Here is a 17,113-nt window from a genome sequence, read left to right as displayed (position 1 = left end):
GTCAGGACTTTATTTATAAACTCTGGTTCAACATCACTGATGTTTGTCTATAATCTAAATATACCAAAACAAATGTTCCTGGACAAAGAAAGACGGCAGCAGGTTAATTATATAATACACAGTAACCTGAATATATGAGTATTATATGCACAAAGTAAATGATGATGATGATCATAAGTCTGATGAATCTTTTATCTTTTATTTAAGTATGAATATGGATTTATTCCCATATAGTTTGTTGTTAATCCAGCGATGTTTTTTTACAATCTTCTGGTCTGTAGAGGAAGTCCTTCAGTCCTCCTGATACGCTCTGTAACAGGATGTGACAGGATGTGACAGGATGTAACAGGATGTGACAGGATGTAACAGGATGTAACAGGATGTGACAGGATGTAACAGGATGTAACAGGATGTGACAGGATGTGACAGGATGTAACAGGATGTGACAGGATGTGACAGGATGTAACAGGATGTAACATGATGTGACAGGATGTAACAGGATGTAACAGGATGTAACAGGATGTGACAGGATGTGACAGGATGTGACAGGATGTAACAGGATGTGACAGGATGTAACAGGATGTAACAGGATGTGACAGGATGTAACAGGATGTGACAGGATGTAACAGGATGTGACAGGATGTAACAGGATGTAACAGGGTGTAACAGGATGTGACAGGATGTAACATGATGTAACAGGATGTAACAGGATGTGACAGGATGTGACAGGATGTGACAGGATGTAACATGATGTAACAGGATGTAACAGGATGTGACAGGATGTGACAGGATGTGACAGGATGTAACAGGATGTGACAGGATGTAACAGGATGTAACAGGGTGTAACAGGATGTGACAGGATGTAACATGATGTAACAGGATGTAACAGGATGTGACAGGATGTAACAGGATGTGACAGGATGTAACAGGATGTGACAGGATGTAACAGGATGTGACAGGATGTAACAGGATGTAACAGGATGTGACAGGATGTGACAGGATGTGACAGGATGTAACATGATGTGACAGGATGTAACAGGATGTAACAGGATGTAACATGATGTAACAGGATGTAACAGGATGTGACAGGATGTGACAGGATGTAACAGGATGTAACAGGATGTAACAGGATGTAACAGGATGTAACATGATGTAACAGGATGTAACAGGATGTAACAGGATGTGACAGGATGTAACAGGATGTGACAGGATGTGACAGGATGTGACAGGATGTAACAGGATGTAACAGGATGTAACAGGATGTGACAGGATGTAACAGGATGTAACAGGATGTAACAGGATGTAACAGGATGTAACAGGATGTAACAGGATGTAACAGGATGTAACAGGATGTGACAGGATGTAACAGGATGTAACAGGATGTAACAGGATGTGACAGGATGTAACAGGATGTAACAGGATGTAACAGGATGTAACAGGATGTAACAGGATGTAACAGGATGTGACAGGATGTAACAGGATGTAACAGGATGTAACATGATGTGACAGGATGTGACAGGATGTAACAGGATGTAACAGGATGTAACATGATGTGACAGGATGTAACAGCAGGAATACAATCACAGTTCAACAATCCTGGAAGAGTTGATGCCTCTCCCTGTACACTACATGTACTCTCCAGTACAGTACATGTACTCTCCAGTACAGTACATGTACTCTCCAGTACAGTACATGTACTCATGTACTCTCCTGTACAGTACATGTACTCTCCTGTACAGTACATGTACTCATGTACTCTCCTGTACAGTACATGTACTCTCCTGTACAGTACATGTACTCATGTACTCTCCTGTACAGTACATGTACTCTCCAGTACAGTACATGTACTCTCCAGTACAGTACATGTACTCATGTACTCTCCTGTACAGTACATGTACTCATGTACTCTCCTGTACAGTACATGTACTCTCCTGTACAGTACATGTACTCTCCTGTACACTACATGTACTCACCTACTCTCCTGTACAGTACATGTACTCATGTACTCTCCTGTACAGTACATGTACTCTCCTGTACAGTACATGTACTCATGTACTCTCCTGTACAGTACATGTACTCATGTACTCTCCTGTACAGTACATGTACTCACCTACTCTCCTGTAGAGTACATGTACTCTCCTGTACAGTACATGTACTCTCCTGTACAGTACATGTACTCATGTACTCTCCTGTAAAGTACATGTACTCTCCTGTACAGTACATGTACTCTCCTGTACAGTACATGTACTCATGTACTCTCCTGTACAGTACATGTACTCTCCTGTACAGTACATGTACTCATGTACTCTCCTGTACAGTACATGTACTCTCCTGTACAGTACATGTACTCTCCTGTACAGTACATGTACTCATGTACTCTCCTGTACAGTACATGTACTCATGTACTCTCCTGTACAGTACATGTACTCTCCTGTACAGTACATGTACTCTCCTGTACAGTACATGTACTCATGTACTCTCCTGTACAGTACATGTACTCTCCTGTACAGTACATGTACTCATGTACTCTCCTGTACAGTACATGTACTCTCCTGTACAGTACATGTACTCTCCTGTACAGTACATGTACTCATGTACTCTCCTGTACAGTACATGTACTCTCCTGTACAGTACATGTACTCATGTACTCTCCTGTACAGTACATGTACTCTCCTGTACAGTACATGTACTCATGTACTCTCCTGTACAGTACATGTACTCTCCTGTACAGTACATGTACTCTCCTGTACAGTACATGTACTCTCCTGTACAGTACATGTACTCATGTACTCTCCTGTACAGTACATGTACTCTCCTGTACAGTACATGTACTCATGTACTCTCCTGTACAGTACATGTACTCTCCTGTACAGTACATGTACTCATGTACTCTCCTGTACAGTACATGTACTCTCCTGTACAGTACATGTACTCATGTACTCTCCTGTACAGTACATGTACTCTCCTGTACAGTACATGTACTCTCCTGTACAGTACATGTACTCATGTACTCTCCTGTACAGTACACAGAGGAATGAGCCATGTGCTTTTATAAAAAGCAAAAGCATGATGACGCATAAAGTTTCCTGATCCTGATGCGTCAGTGTGTGTAATGATGACATGGAGCCAGCTGGGAGCAGACTACACACACACACACACACACACACACACACACACACACACACACACACACACACACACACACACACACACACACACACACACGTTTTCTCTCCATGTTCCTGCAGACCACAGTGCTGGCTCAGCATCTCAGCAGGTCGTTACGGTGGCCTGTGCAGGTCAATGACGCCACAGGAAGCAATGATTTGACTGTTTCCAGCATGAGAAGAGAATCAAATCAGGCCGCGACCTTTCGTGACCTGTCCTTCAAGTCACCTTCTCTTCCAGCGTTGGCTCAGTGATGACGAGACTTTGTGCTCTTTGCAGTTTTCTCTGAACACTTTGAGCGACCCTGTTCTTCTCTGCCTGAAGGCGATGAAGCGTTCTGATATGAATAGATGTAAAACGGTCTGCCTGAAGCTCAGAGGCTCACATGGCTCCTGCAGGATGAGGAGGTTCCTCTCTGCTGGTGTTAGGTTTCCCTCATGACAGACAGGGATCTGAACTGCTCAGCCTCTGATGACAGACAGCTGCTGCAGAAGAGCTTCATGTAACATTCACACGATCTACAACTGCTCTGAGCTCTGGTGAAAGACAGACAGTGAGACGACCTGGAGGTCCAGCCGGCCTCGTACGACCAAGACCTGAAAGTGGAGATAACAGAAACTCTCTTTCTCTTTTGCATCACAGGAAGCATGAGAACAGCAAATCAGCTGTCTGTAAAATACCAGAAGGTGGGCCGCTGTCCCATGAACTGAGCTGCTTACGAACACTCGTTGGTTGTGTCTTTGCCCTTTTCTTAGGCAACATGAATATTTATCACTTTCCACTTTGCACAGCACGGCGCATTAATTTACAAGTTAATTAAAGGTCCAGCTGATCCTGATTCACAAGGTTTTAAAGGGCCTCTCATCGTCTGCTGGTATGAACCCATTTAGGTCTTCATAGGTTTATGTATGTAGGGACTGAAGGTCCTCCCAACAGACGGCTCGTTCTGACTCTTGATCTGTTTCCTTCTCCAGTGCAACACAAGTTAGATTTAAAATGTGAGCAAACAATCAAATAAGGTTAAATAAGCTAAATGTAAACGATTGTCTAAACTCACTCAGTAGCCTTTAGTGGCTTTACAGAGGTAATCTCATCCAGGCGCTTAAGGCCTTCATAAACAAACCGTCTCTCAGCCTGCTGAGTCACGACATAGCATCTCTCAGCCTGCTGAGTCACGACATGACATCTCTCAGTCTGCTGAGTCACGACATAACATCTCTCAGTCTGCTGAGTCACGACATAGCATCTCTCAGCCTGCTGAGTCACGACATGACATCTCTCAGCCTGCCGAGTCACGACATGACATCTCTCAGCCTGCTGAGTCACGACATAGCATCTCTCAGTCTGCTGAGTCAGGACTAGAAACACACACCTCACCTGTGTGAAGTGTGTGTTTCTAGTCCTGACTCGTGGACGTTGTGTGTGTTTCTAGTCCTGACTCGTGGACGTTGTGTGTGTGTTTCTAGTCCTGACTCGTGGACGTTGTGTGTGTTTCTAGTCCTGACTCGTGGACGTTGTGTGTGTTTCTAGTCCTGACTCGTGGACGTTGTGTGTGTGTTTCTAGTCCTGACTCGTGGACGTTGTGTGTGTGTTTCTAGTCCTGACTCGTGGACGTTGTGTGTGTGTTTCTAGTCCTGACTCGTGGACGTTGTGTGTGTGTTTCTAGTCCAGGCAAATGCATGGAGGCTGGATCCTGTGAGCACATTATGGATCGCTCCGATCAATCGCATGTTGTCACCCATAATTGACTCAATTCTCTAATCAATACAGCAAATGTGAAATTGAAATTTCTCTTCAAATGAATTTTTGCTCTGATTGATCCCAGGAGGAGGAAATGCTGATGGAGGTGTGTGTGTGTGTGTGTGTGTGTGTGTGTGTGTGTGTGTGTGTGTGTGTGTGTGTGTGTGTGTGTGGCTGCTCTCCTGTATTGAGCCACAGCTCAAGTGATTACACTTCTGATTACTTCAGTGAACCGGCTCCTTGGATTGGACATAATCTGTTTTAGATTAATTAGAAACTGGACTCAGTGAAACTCGGTTGTGTCCAACGGTTCAAGAAAGTTAATTATAGTCGTTTAGTACGCGGCGCGACGGCCACAAGGTGAGCAGACTGAAAGCAAGTCCTTGTTTGTCAGGATGTTTAACACAACGTACACTGGCAAACGGGTAAGAGTAACACAACACTGGTCAGGATGACAGTGTTGGTCACACGATGCCGGCTTCACCTGCGGGACAGCGGCTCATCGGATGTTGGAGGATGAATGAAAGAGATGAATGAAGATGACACCAAAGGACAGGAAGTCGATCAGGGCGTGAAGCGCGTTGTTCCTTCCAGGAGGACCGAGCTGAGCTATTGCTGATGACCACACATGATGGGAACTCACAGCGTTCCCAAACACAATCACTGGAACGGGGAAAGACACACAGAAGACAGTTTTCTGAGAGTCACAACTCCCCCAGACCATCATACTCTGCTTTCATCATAATAGGATCCACTCGCTCTCATAACATCGAGCAGCGCTGTTTGATTCAATTACTTTATTCCATTCACGTGTGAGCCAACAGGAAGTCAGCCAACTTTTATAGAACCGAGCAGGCGGCCATCTTTGATCCTGTTCTCTAGACACGTGTGTCTGCAGCAGCATGTTGAGCCGAGCTGGAGCCAAAGAGCCAGAGAGGTCATGAAGTTCTGCGTGTGGTTGAATCAGCCAATGGAGCGATCTCTCTGAGGCCACGCCCCTCAGGTCAAACAGGCCTTTCCCTGCGACAGAGAACCTCCAGAGAGGAGCACGATGCGGCCTCTGCTGGACTGTGTTAGTACAGACACACACCATGTTGTGTGTCTAAGTTCATCCTTGTTGTTTCCTCGCGGCGCCGCCAGCAGGTCGCTGCTCTGGTGTCCTGATGCATGTTGTACTTTATTCGTCCTTCAGGACGTATTGATCCAACAACGGCCCACTGCCTCGTGGTCAGCAGTGCATTCTGGGATGCTATTGGCTGTGACCATAATGTACTCATCATTTCTTTATCCCCACTATGATCTGCTGTTTTCTTTCTTCAGTGTGTTGATGTGACATTCTGAGTAAAGGGTCACCAGCTGGCCACGCAGTCCTTGTTGTTGTTGAATCTTGTTTTATAATGGCTTTAAAATCCTATTAGTCAGGGTACATAAAGTACACATAACATGAATAATTTGTTGAATGCTCCTCACGTGCACACGTAGCAGCATCATAATCACGTTCATCTGAAGTGCAACATGCTATGAGTTGAGATATGATATCTAATAAATTGGACGTTGATAGGGGTTGTAATGAAATCGATCTGGAGCACACAGATACACACACAGATACACAACTCACGCTACACACAGCAGACCGGCTGCACACAGGCTCTGCTAATGAACCAATCCGTCATCATAGCGCAGACACACTTACATACACACACATATTCATCCAACACTGCAGAGAGAGCGCTCACGCAAATCATTTGAAAAACCAGAATATTTGCTTTCATGCACGAGAGTTATTGCTGTGAGCTAATATGTACGCTGCTGCATGATGACTGCACCAGGACATAAATATGTAATGAGCGCTACACTGGAATTAGCAGGATGGAGTTTTAAATCTCCCTCTTCCTTTCCTAATCTGTCTCCCTTCCTGTCCTCCTCCCCATCTTCTCCTCCCGCCCCTCCCTTCTGGTGGCCGCAGGCCTGCAGCTCCTAAATATTGAACTGATTCAGTTTGAATATAACACGCGTGTTATAGAGGATGAAATCCTCTGTCTGCCCGCACAGCGTCAGTCTGAGGCTGTGCGGGTAGCGGTGGAGTGGTTCTGGGCTGAGGGGGCGGCCCGGTGGCCAGAACACAAGAAGCGGCCCTGAGGCCAGAAGCTCCGCCGTCTGCATCCTGAACCATCACGATTGTAATGAAGCACCTTCACTGAGGCCTGTTCTCCTGAACAGCTCCAGAAGCAGAGCTCAGAGTCCTGAAGCCGCTGCTGCAAACCAGGAAATGAAGTTTGAATCTTTGTGTTTCATGATGTTTGAGTTAGCACTAAAACGCTGACAGTGCATGTTGAGAAAACTTTAGGCTTTGGTTAAAATATGGACGTAACATCATTGACATGACGTTATAAACTCAGTATTTCTCAGCATAACACCGAAGCCTGCTCGTTTCTCCATCACCTCCCAGCCGGAGTCCATCATGATGCACATGGCCTTTTATGGTTTTAGACCTTTTCTCATATACTTTTACTACATATTATCCATCCAGCAGTGGGAACAATATGAACAAAAGAGAAAGAAAAATTCACATCTTGATCATTTCCTCAATAAAGAATCCTTGATTTCATTTAGATTAAACCAAATGGAGACTGTAATTGATGACGATGTTGTGAATACATTAAGCACAACTACATTTCAGATGTGATGATTTTGCTGAACAATTAGGAGTCAGCTCTCTGTAATGAACCTGTGGGAGGGTTTGACTGGATGGAGGGAACGTTCCTGTGGAACAAACACTGAATGTCTGTGAGACTGGAGCTGGAGGAGAAGCTTCATTTACATACATTTACATCGCCGCTTCTCACTGGTCCGTTGTGTTCAGTGTCTTTCACCGAGACTGAGAGGACTAGTTCATGAAACCTTACAGAGGCTGCTTTGCATGAAGCCAACATGTGCTCATGCGTGATGGAGCGTACGCTCTCACAGCTGAAAAAAAGACTATGGAAGTCAGTTCAATCTGCGAGAAGAAAAAATGTATTTGACATGCCATCACAGCCAAGATGAATCAATGCTAATAGCAACGTGTCAGCAGGATTAAACCTGCAGCTCGCGTAGAGGAAACGCTCTGGCCGGCGCATGGCGGCCCTCGTGTACAGAATCATGAGACATCTGCATCCGAGGCCTTCGGGCTCCAGGTGATGGTCCTGCAGGTTGAGCCTTCTTGGTGCTGAGTGAGAGGAGCTCTGGGATGCCAGAGATTGTCTGAGCTTTCATGTGTGACGGTACTGAAACAGGAGAGTTTACCCTCCACGGTTCCACTGGTCTTCATCAGCAGCGATGCTGTCGACCTTTAATACACAGGCAGACACTCTGCATCAGATCCTTTGGGATCGCTCAGTCAGGAAAAGCTCACAGCGAACGATGGAGCTCATGAGCACCAACGACGACGCAGCCGAGTCTCGCTTCATGGAACAGCACCAGCCTCTTCGTGAGATTAAAGGATCGTGGTCTCCATTCAGAACACTGCTCCTCGTCTCCGGAGCAGCTCCACGGCGCCGTCCCGCTCACAGCCTCCTCCTCTTTGAGGCCTCTGTGCTGCTTTAGCAAGCGCCTGCTTCAGACCTCACATCATCCACAGAGATGAGAGGACTCTGTTTAGTTTACCGTGGAACACATGATTTTATTTCACATTTCTCTTCGCTAACTGAAAGTGTGCAGAGGGAGAATGGAGGGTTGAGTCGGTGTTTGTAAAACTCAACTCATGCAAACGAGTGTTCATGAGCAGCAGGTGTGTGAGAGAGGGAAGCCATGAGGGCGAGCGACTGAACGCTGCAGACTGTGTTGCTTTACAGTCTGTCAGCTGATAGCAGCTCAGGAGATGGAGTCTGAACACAAGGAAGTTTCCAGAGCGCAGAACGACGCAGATCTCTCAGTGGACGCTGCACAACAACACTGACAGCTTCCCCGCTGCCTGCGAGGATGGAAAATACTCACGGCACACACACACACCCACGCACACACACACACACACACACACACACACACACACACACACACACACACACACACGGAGGCCGAGAAGGTGAAGTCTTTAGAGCTCTGTGACATCGTTTGTGTGTTTTCATCTGAAGGACGGCTGCGATCCTGTTGACTCAGCATGTGCTGCTCGCTGTAAGCACATTTCTGATGTGCTCAGACCTCTGCTGGAAAACAACCAGCTCCCATGAGCCCCCCCCCCCCCACACACACACACACACACACAGCTGTGTCCCAGTGTTTGTGTGTGTGTTTGTGTTGCTGCAGGTGTTGCTCTGCACGGCCTTCACAGAGGCTGATGGGAAAGACCCACAACAGCCCGAAGAGGACAGTCACCACTCGCTCTGCTGCTGTGACGACAGCTCTTCAATAATTCAACAACAAGCCCGTTTTCTACAGGAGCAAACAACGTTGTGGGTGAAGCCACCGGACAGCCGGCACCGCCCACACAGCCTGGACCGGAGGCTGGACCGGAGGCTGGACCGGAGGCTGGCCCGGAGGCTGGACCGGAGGCTGGACCGGAGGCTGGCCCGGAGGCTGGACTGGAGGCTGGACCGGAGGCTGGACCGGAGGCTGGACCGGAGGCTGGACTAGAGGCTGGACTGGAGGCTGGACCGGAGGCTGGCCCGGAGGCTGGACCGGAGGCTGGACCGGAGGCTGGACTGGAGGCTGGCCCGGAGGCTGGACCGGAGGCTGGACTGGAGGCTGGCCCGGAGGCTGGACCGGAGGCTGGACCGGAGGCTGGACCGGAGGTTGGACCGGAGGCTGGACCGGAGGCTGGCCCGGAGGCTGGACCGGAGGTTGGACCGGAGGCTGGACCGGAGGCTGGACCGGAGGCTGGACCGGAGGCTGGACCTGGTGCCTGCAGGGACACCGTCCACTGCGCCTCCATTTCATTCAGGCCTTCAGCTGTTGAGCATTCGGTGCTAGCAGGTGTAGCTGGTTAGCTTCCGCGAGCTTCCGTTCTGACGTTGAGCTCCTTGTTCAGCTCGTGGTGTCGCTTCACGCAGAGCAGCCGGTCCCGCTTCCAGCTGGTGACTAACTGAGGGAACATGGCATGAAGCGCAGCAACAGGTCACTCAGCAGGATGTTGTGGGTTCTCTGCCGTGTGACCTGAAGGTGAGTCGCGGTGTCAGGAGCTCCACGCGCACAGCTGACATGAAGACAGCTGGCAGCGTCACGCAGAATCAATTGTACATTTCTTCTCAAAGTGTAGCTTGATCATCAGGAGTTGTCATCACGTTACGAGGTGACCATGAACGCAGCAGGAAGTGCTGCCATCGGTTTGGTTCATTGCTGACATTACGAAGCAGCTCATGTTGTGTTCATCACGTCTGCACCTCACTGAGTCCTCACACCTTTGGCTAAATGTTCACACTACGCCCACATGCCTCTTCCTCAAGAGAACCTCACCTCTCTGGTGTGAAGACCCAGAACACAGAACCTTCATCTGTTCTCTTCAGCACAGACACACAGAACCAGGACGAGGAGGCGCTCAACGAGGCGCTGAGAGGAGTTCAGTCCTGGAACGTCTTCAGCTTCCATAATGCAGTCACACACACACACACACACACACACACACACACACACACACACACACACACACAGCTGCGTTCACGCTGGACGCTCAGCTTCCACCTCTCTGAGTCACAGACATCTTGTTGCATCTAAAGTTTGTGTTTTGACCCGAGCGTCTGAAGGGGATGTGATCCTCTCTGTTCTGTTGGCCGCTCTTTGTGTGTCTGTTGTCTCCATGAGGTGTTGCATCATCTCTTTGTGTGTCTGTTGTCTCCATGAGGTGTTGCATCATCTCTTTGTGTGTCTGTTGTCTCCATGAGGTGTTGTATGTTATCTTTGTGTGTCGGTTGTCCCCATGGCGTGCTGCATCATCTCTTTGTGTGTCTGTTGTCTCCATGAGGTGCTGCATCCTCTCTTTGTGTGTCTGTTGTCTCCATGACGTGCTGCATCATCTCTTTGTGTGTCTGTTGTCTCCATGGCGTGCTGCATCATCTCTTTGTGTGTCTGTTGTCTCCATGAGGTGTTGCATCATCTCTTTGTGTGTCTGTTGTCTCCATGGCGTGCTGCATCATCTCTTTGTGTGTCTGTTGTCTCCATGGCGTGCTGCATCATCTCTTTGTGTGTCTGTTGTCTCCATGAGGTGTTGCATCATCTCTTTGTGTGTCTGTTGTCTCCATGGCGTGCTGCATCATCTCTTTGTGTGTCTGTTGTCTCCATGGCGTGCTGCATCATCTCTTTGTGTGTCTGTTGTCTCCATGGCGTGCTGCATCATCTCTTTGTGTGTCTGTTGTCTCCACGGCGTGCTGCATCATCTCTTTGTGTGTCTGTTGTCTCCATGGCGTGCTGCATCATCTCTTTGTGTGTCTGTTGTCTCCATGGCGTGCTGCATCATCTCTTTGTGTGTCTGTTGTCTCCACGGCGTGCTGCATCATCTCTTTGTGTGTCTGTTGTCTCCATGGCGTGCTGCATCATCTCTTTGTGTGTCTGTTGTCTCCATGGCGTGCTGCATCATCTCTTTGTGTGTCTGTTGTCTCCATGGCGTGCTGCATCCTCTCCTCAGCTTCTTCTTCTGGGCGTGGCGTCCGTCAGCGCGCCTGCAGGAGGACCGGCTGCATCTGGTGTTGAACTGTTGTCCTCCTGCTTCAGCGTTCAGGATCGCGTCCCGCTCGTCTCCAGCCTGAAACATGAAGCGGTGTTGCTAGGCAACAGCTGGGTCCATTTCTACTTCCTGTCAGCTGATGTTCACGAACCCTCAACCGGAAACAGGCCTGGAGTGAACGTCTGAGGGTTCGACTCCTGCACGCTTCATCTAAACGAAGAGCTGAACTGTCACGGCGTCATCACCGTGACAACGGGGCGCCTCGATGTGGCTTCCTGTCGACAGATTCCTCCTCATCGTCGGCTCCGGTCTCGCGGTGCTGCCGTCGTTCCTCTCGGCAGGAGAGAAGCAGCTGGCGGGTGGAGCGGGTGGACAATGCACAGGAGGGTTTGGATCAGAACCCACAGGACGGTTGTGAGGTCTGCAGGAAGAGATGAACAGAGAGAAGACAGATGGAGAGATGGAACGCCGCCCACAGACTCTCTCCCACTCTTCCTCTCGTGCCCACGCTCGCTCTGCTCGTGACGTCTTCCTCTTCACTCCTCCGCTCCGTGGAGGCGTTCTGTTCATTCACTGCTGCTCGAGCTCCACGTTTCTGACTGGACACCGAGTGAAATGTCTGTGGAGGAAGAGGAGGAGGAGGAAGAGGAGGAGGAAGAGGAGGAGGAGGAAGAGGAGGCCGCTCCATGTTTGGCTTCATCCGATCAGATGGATCAGACCTCACAGAAGAGATCTGCTCACGCCATGATGTCTTCTCTGAATATGGGGACTTGAGGATGTGATCCAGTCTCATTTTCAGGATGTGATCCAGTCTCATTTTCAGGATGTGATCCAGTCTCATTTTCAGGATGTGATCCAGTCTCATTTTCAGGATGTGATCCAGTCTCATTTTCAGGATGTGATCCAGTCTCATTTTCAGGATGTGATCCAGTCTCATTTTCAGGATGTGATCCAGTCTCATTTTCCACAATTACTTTGTTTCAACTTCAAAAACCAGATTCAGGTCTGAAACACTGAAACTCACTGACAGCTGGTTCATGTTCCTGTGATAGTTCAGGCAGCTGCTGATGCTGATGCTGTGATGCTGATGCTGATGCTGTGATGCTGATGCTGATGCTGATGCTGATGCTGATGCTGATGCTGATGCTGATGCTGTGATGCTGATGCTGATGCTGATGCTGTGATGCTGATGCTGTGATGCTGATGCTGATGCTGATGCTGTGATGCTGATGCTGATGCTGATGCTGTGATGCTGATGCTGTGATGCTGATGCTGATGCTGATGCTGATGCTGATGCTGTGATGCAGCTGCTGATGCTGATGCTGATGCTGTGATGCTGATGACATGATGCTGATGCTGATGCTGATGACATGATGCTGATGCTGATGACGTGATGTTGATGCTGTGATGCTGATGCTGATGCTGTGATGCTGATGCTGATGCTGATGCTGATGCTGATGCTGATGCTGTGTTGCTGATGCTGATGCTGTGATGCTGATGACATGATGTTGATGCTGGTGACGTGATGCTGCTGACCCTCGGGTCTGGACCTCACACCCTGCTGTCAACACGTAGAGAGGAAGAGTGACTCTGGCTCACATTACAAATATATTACATCTTTCATCTGCAAGAAAACAAGAACTAAATACATTTTGACACTGAAAATATTAAAACCTTGTTCATGTTCCTGAACTATATATATATATATATATATATATATATATATATATATACATATATATATATATATATATATATATATATATATATATAGTTCAGTGAGAAATTTTAGTTTTCTTTGTCCTTCAGTCGATTCTTCTTTTAAAAAACTAAAAACAAAACAGAAAAAGTACAAAACCCCACACAAGAGTGAGCTCTGAGCCGACGTCCATCTGGTTCCGGTCACCAGCAGACGAGAGAACAGGAGCTCAACCTTTCCAGGCCACACTGGAACAAAGTCTTCAGTATGAAGAGCTTCTGAAAACCTCAGCGTGACGTCTGGACCGCTCACTGACGGCGTCAAGATGCTGAGGGAACTCAAACACTCGGGCTGCGCTCAGGAAACACAAACTTGGGATGCGACCAGCAGCCTGACTCAGAGAGAGGAAGAGGTGGAGGCTGAGCGTTATGAACGCATGATGGACAATAACTTCCACGTCCTGCTATTGTTTCATAACTAACAGCGTGACGTGTGTGCTCATCCACGCGTCCAGCGGCCCTCAGCATGTTCTTCTCTTCGCCGTGCTCTTCATCAGCGTTGGCTTCAGGGCTGGAATGTTGAAGCATGATGCAATAACAACGCATGATTATCATCATTCATACTGAAGACTGACCGGAGGACACGCAACATACGGCTTCTGAGGAGGATCTCCATTCAGCTCCTCCACGATCCTCCAACATCACATTTAACTGTTGAAATGCTGGAGGAAACAAGTGAGGAGCTGATGATGATGAAGGTTTACTAAACTCACCTTCCTCTTCATCTCAGGCGTCAACTCAACTCCTCTCAGGTCTCACAGGACGAGCTCCTGGTTCTCCTTGTTCTCCTTGTTCTAATGTTCTCCTGGTTCTCCTTGTTCTAATGGTCTCCTTGTTCTCCTGGTTCTCCTTGTTCTCCTTGTTCTAATGTTCTCCTGGTTCTCCTTGTTCTAATGTTCTCCTGGTTCTCCTTGTTCTCCTTGTTCTGATGTTCTCCTTGTTCTAATGTTCTCCTTGTTCTCCTGGTTCTCCTTGTTCTAATGGTCTCCTTGTTCTCCTGGTTCTCCTTGTTCTCCTTGTTCTAATGTTCTCCTGGTTCTCCTTGTTCTCCTTGTTCTGATGTTCTCCTTGTTCTAATGTTCTCCTGGTTCTCCTGGTTCTCCTTGTTCTAATGGTCTCCTTGTTCTCCTGGTTCTCCTTGTTCTCCTTGTTCTAATGTTCTCCTTGTTCTAATGTTCTCCTTGTTCTCCTGGTTCTCCTGGTTCTCCTTGTTCTAATGTTCTCCTGGTTCTCCTGGTTCTAATGTTCTCCTTGTTCTAATGTTCTCCTGGTTCTCCTGGTTCTCCTTGTTCCAATGTTCTCCTGGTTCTCCTGGTTCTAATGTTCTCCTTGTTCTAATGTTCTCCTTGTTCTACTGGTTCTCCTTGTTCTTCTTGTTCTAATGTTCTCCTGGTTCTCCTTGTTCTCCTGGTTCTAATGTTCTCCTTGTTCTAATGTTCTCCTGGTTCTCCTTGTTCTCCTGGTTCTAATGTTCTCCTTGTTCTAATGTTCTCCTGGTTCTCCTCAGTGAGGAACAGTTGACCTCAGTGTGTTTGCTTCTCTGGTGTTCGTCCTTGTTCCTGTGAGCTCTCTGTTGCAGTGAAGCTCCATCTTGTCTTCACGAGAGAGGAAGTGTTCGGTTCTCCACGAGCTGTTTGCGTCTCTGGTTCTTAGAAGCAGAAACATCTAAAGTTCATCCATGAAACTGAAGACTTGCAAGGTGCGATGTGATTGGTCGAGAGCAGGTGAGGTCGCACGCCAGCGTCACAACATTCAGGTGATTGTGTCTTTCAGCATGTTGTGTGTCATTAGTGTGAGGAGGAGACCGTCAGTCTGTGCTACACACACACACACACACACACACACACACACACACACACACACACACACACACACACACACAGCGGGAACAGAGTTGTGTGAGTTCCTCTGCAGCAGAATGTACTTCAGCGGGTTGGAGCTGTAATCCAGACTGATGCTCTTGTGTGTGTGTGTGTGTGTGTGTGTGTGTGTGTGTGTGTGTGTGTGTGTGTGTGTGTTTGACCCTTCAGGGGCTTCTGCTAAGTTTCGCATTGCGTGCCGTGTTGCAAGCTAATCTGCGTTCGTCCGGCTCGGGTCGAGGCCGAGCCGGAGGCCCCTGAGCTCGGCCTGCTGAGGGAACAGGGCGAGGTCACATGACGCTGCTGCACCGCGCCAACGCACAAGAAACACGACCATCACGTCGACGTTTATTCATGAACGCCTCATGAATGCAGGCGAGGCTCAAGAGTTGAAATTAAAATGTTTTCTTGTTATAGGAGATTTGTTGCCGTCGGTCACTTTGCTGTGACACAATAACGTGGCCAGATTATCTCCACGTTCTCCAGCATAATCCTCAGTGTTCTGAAGGGGATTAGTTCTTAAGTCAAGTCTCAACTTAGAGTTGTTAGCAAACAACCAACTGGATTAAAACACCCGCAGGTCAATGTTTTAAACCCCAAAGCCCCCGAGGAAGCCTGAGTGTTGATCCTATCACACGGCCCCGTGTTGTGTGTCTGTGTGCATGCAGATCACCGTCATTAGTGTGTGCTCATTCTCACAATGGATGTGACAAATGGTTCACGGTGAGTTTCATCACTTTCTGAATGATGTTTTCCTACAAGTAAAAGCCTGCAGCCTTCAGTTATCATTTGCATAAACATTTAAATACTGGTTTGTTTTCACGATATAATCGTCTGCTGAATAAACTACTGGACTTAATTGAAAACCTACACACTTTTTACTTTGCCCTTGAATCTAAATGTATGTTTGTAAATGTAAAATGTCATTTATTTATTAGCAAAGCGACTGTTGCGTGGAGGCAAAGCCCCAGTTCTTCTGGTGAAGTGAAAGAGCTCTCATGAAGGACGACCTCACTGCAGAGCATCCCGGTCGTGAGGCCGCCGCTCTCGGTTGACCCTCTTGGTGATGTCCGAGTGTGTGAACTTGCACCCGGAGGTCAGAGGTCAAGGCCTTGTCGCACATGTTGATGCAGAGAGCCGGGGTCAAGGCCGTGTTTGTCTCTGTGACGGTGGAAGGAAACACGGCAGCGATCCGGTACCAGATGAAAGACCAGCGTGGAGATGAAAGCAGCGGTTATCTGCTTCTCAGAGCGCATCGATCTGTTTGCGTTTCCATGGGGTGAACGAGTTTGTTGGCCGCGGTCCTGCAGAAGTGCTGCGCAGCGCAGAGGAGGAGTTGCAGCGACATGAGGGTCGACCGGTTGAGGGCAGGATTCACCAGAGGAGCCAAATCCCCAAATAAAACACACAGAGAGGTTGTGAATCAGCTCTGAATCATCAGCAACTTGCCCACCGGGCGAGCGGGTGCTGCCCCCTGGTGGCCTGAGCCGGTACTGCACCTTCACTTCACGTTGGAACATTTAAAACCAACAAAACAAAACACATCTATCATAAAGGAAGAAGAATGTTCTGGAAATCATTTTATTGAGTACACAGAATCTGTAAAATATGAAATGTTCATGAAGTAGTTTCTGTAATGAAGCGTGTTAACATTATTGATATTAGAGGGAGCGTTTCATGGCTGCAGGCCACGCTGGAGGGAAACAAGGAACATCTTCTAAAAGCAGCTGTGAATGTCCGTGACCAAGACGAGCTTCTCCAAATACTGTTTATTAAGGGATTAACAAAACCAAACACATGTTAAGACCTTTTATAGCAACTTGCATACGACAAATACAATCCTCCTCTGACTCTGAAGTACAACGACGATGTGATGACTTCCACTCTTCAGGGTGAAGGAGACAGAGACGACAACAGAACTTCAGAGCATGAGCAAAGCAGGTAGATGTTATGT

The sequence above is a fragment of the Clinocottus analis genome, unplaced genomic scaffold, assembly GCF_023055335.1.
Source record: "Clinocottus analis isolate CAN_PGR_092001 unplaced genomic scaffold, fCliAna1.0.p SCAF_54, whole genome shotgun sequence".
Classification (NCBI taxonomy): domain Eukaryota; kingdom Metazoa; phylum Chordata; class Actinopteri; order Perciformes; family Cottidae; genus Clinocottus; species Clinocottus analis.
This window is presented reverse-complemented; position numbering follows the sequence as displayed.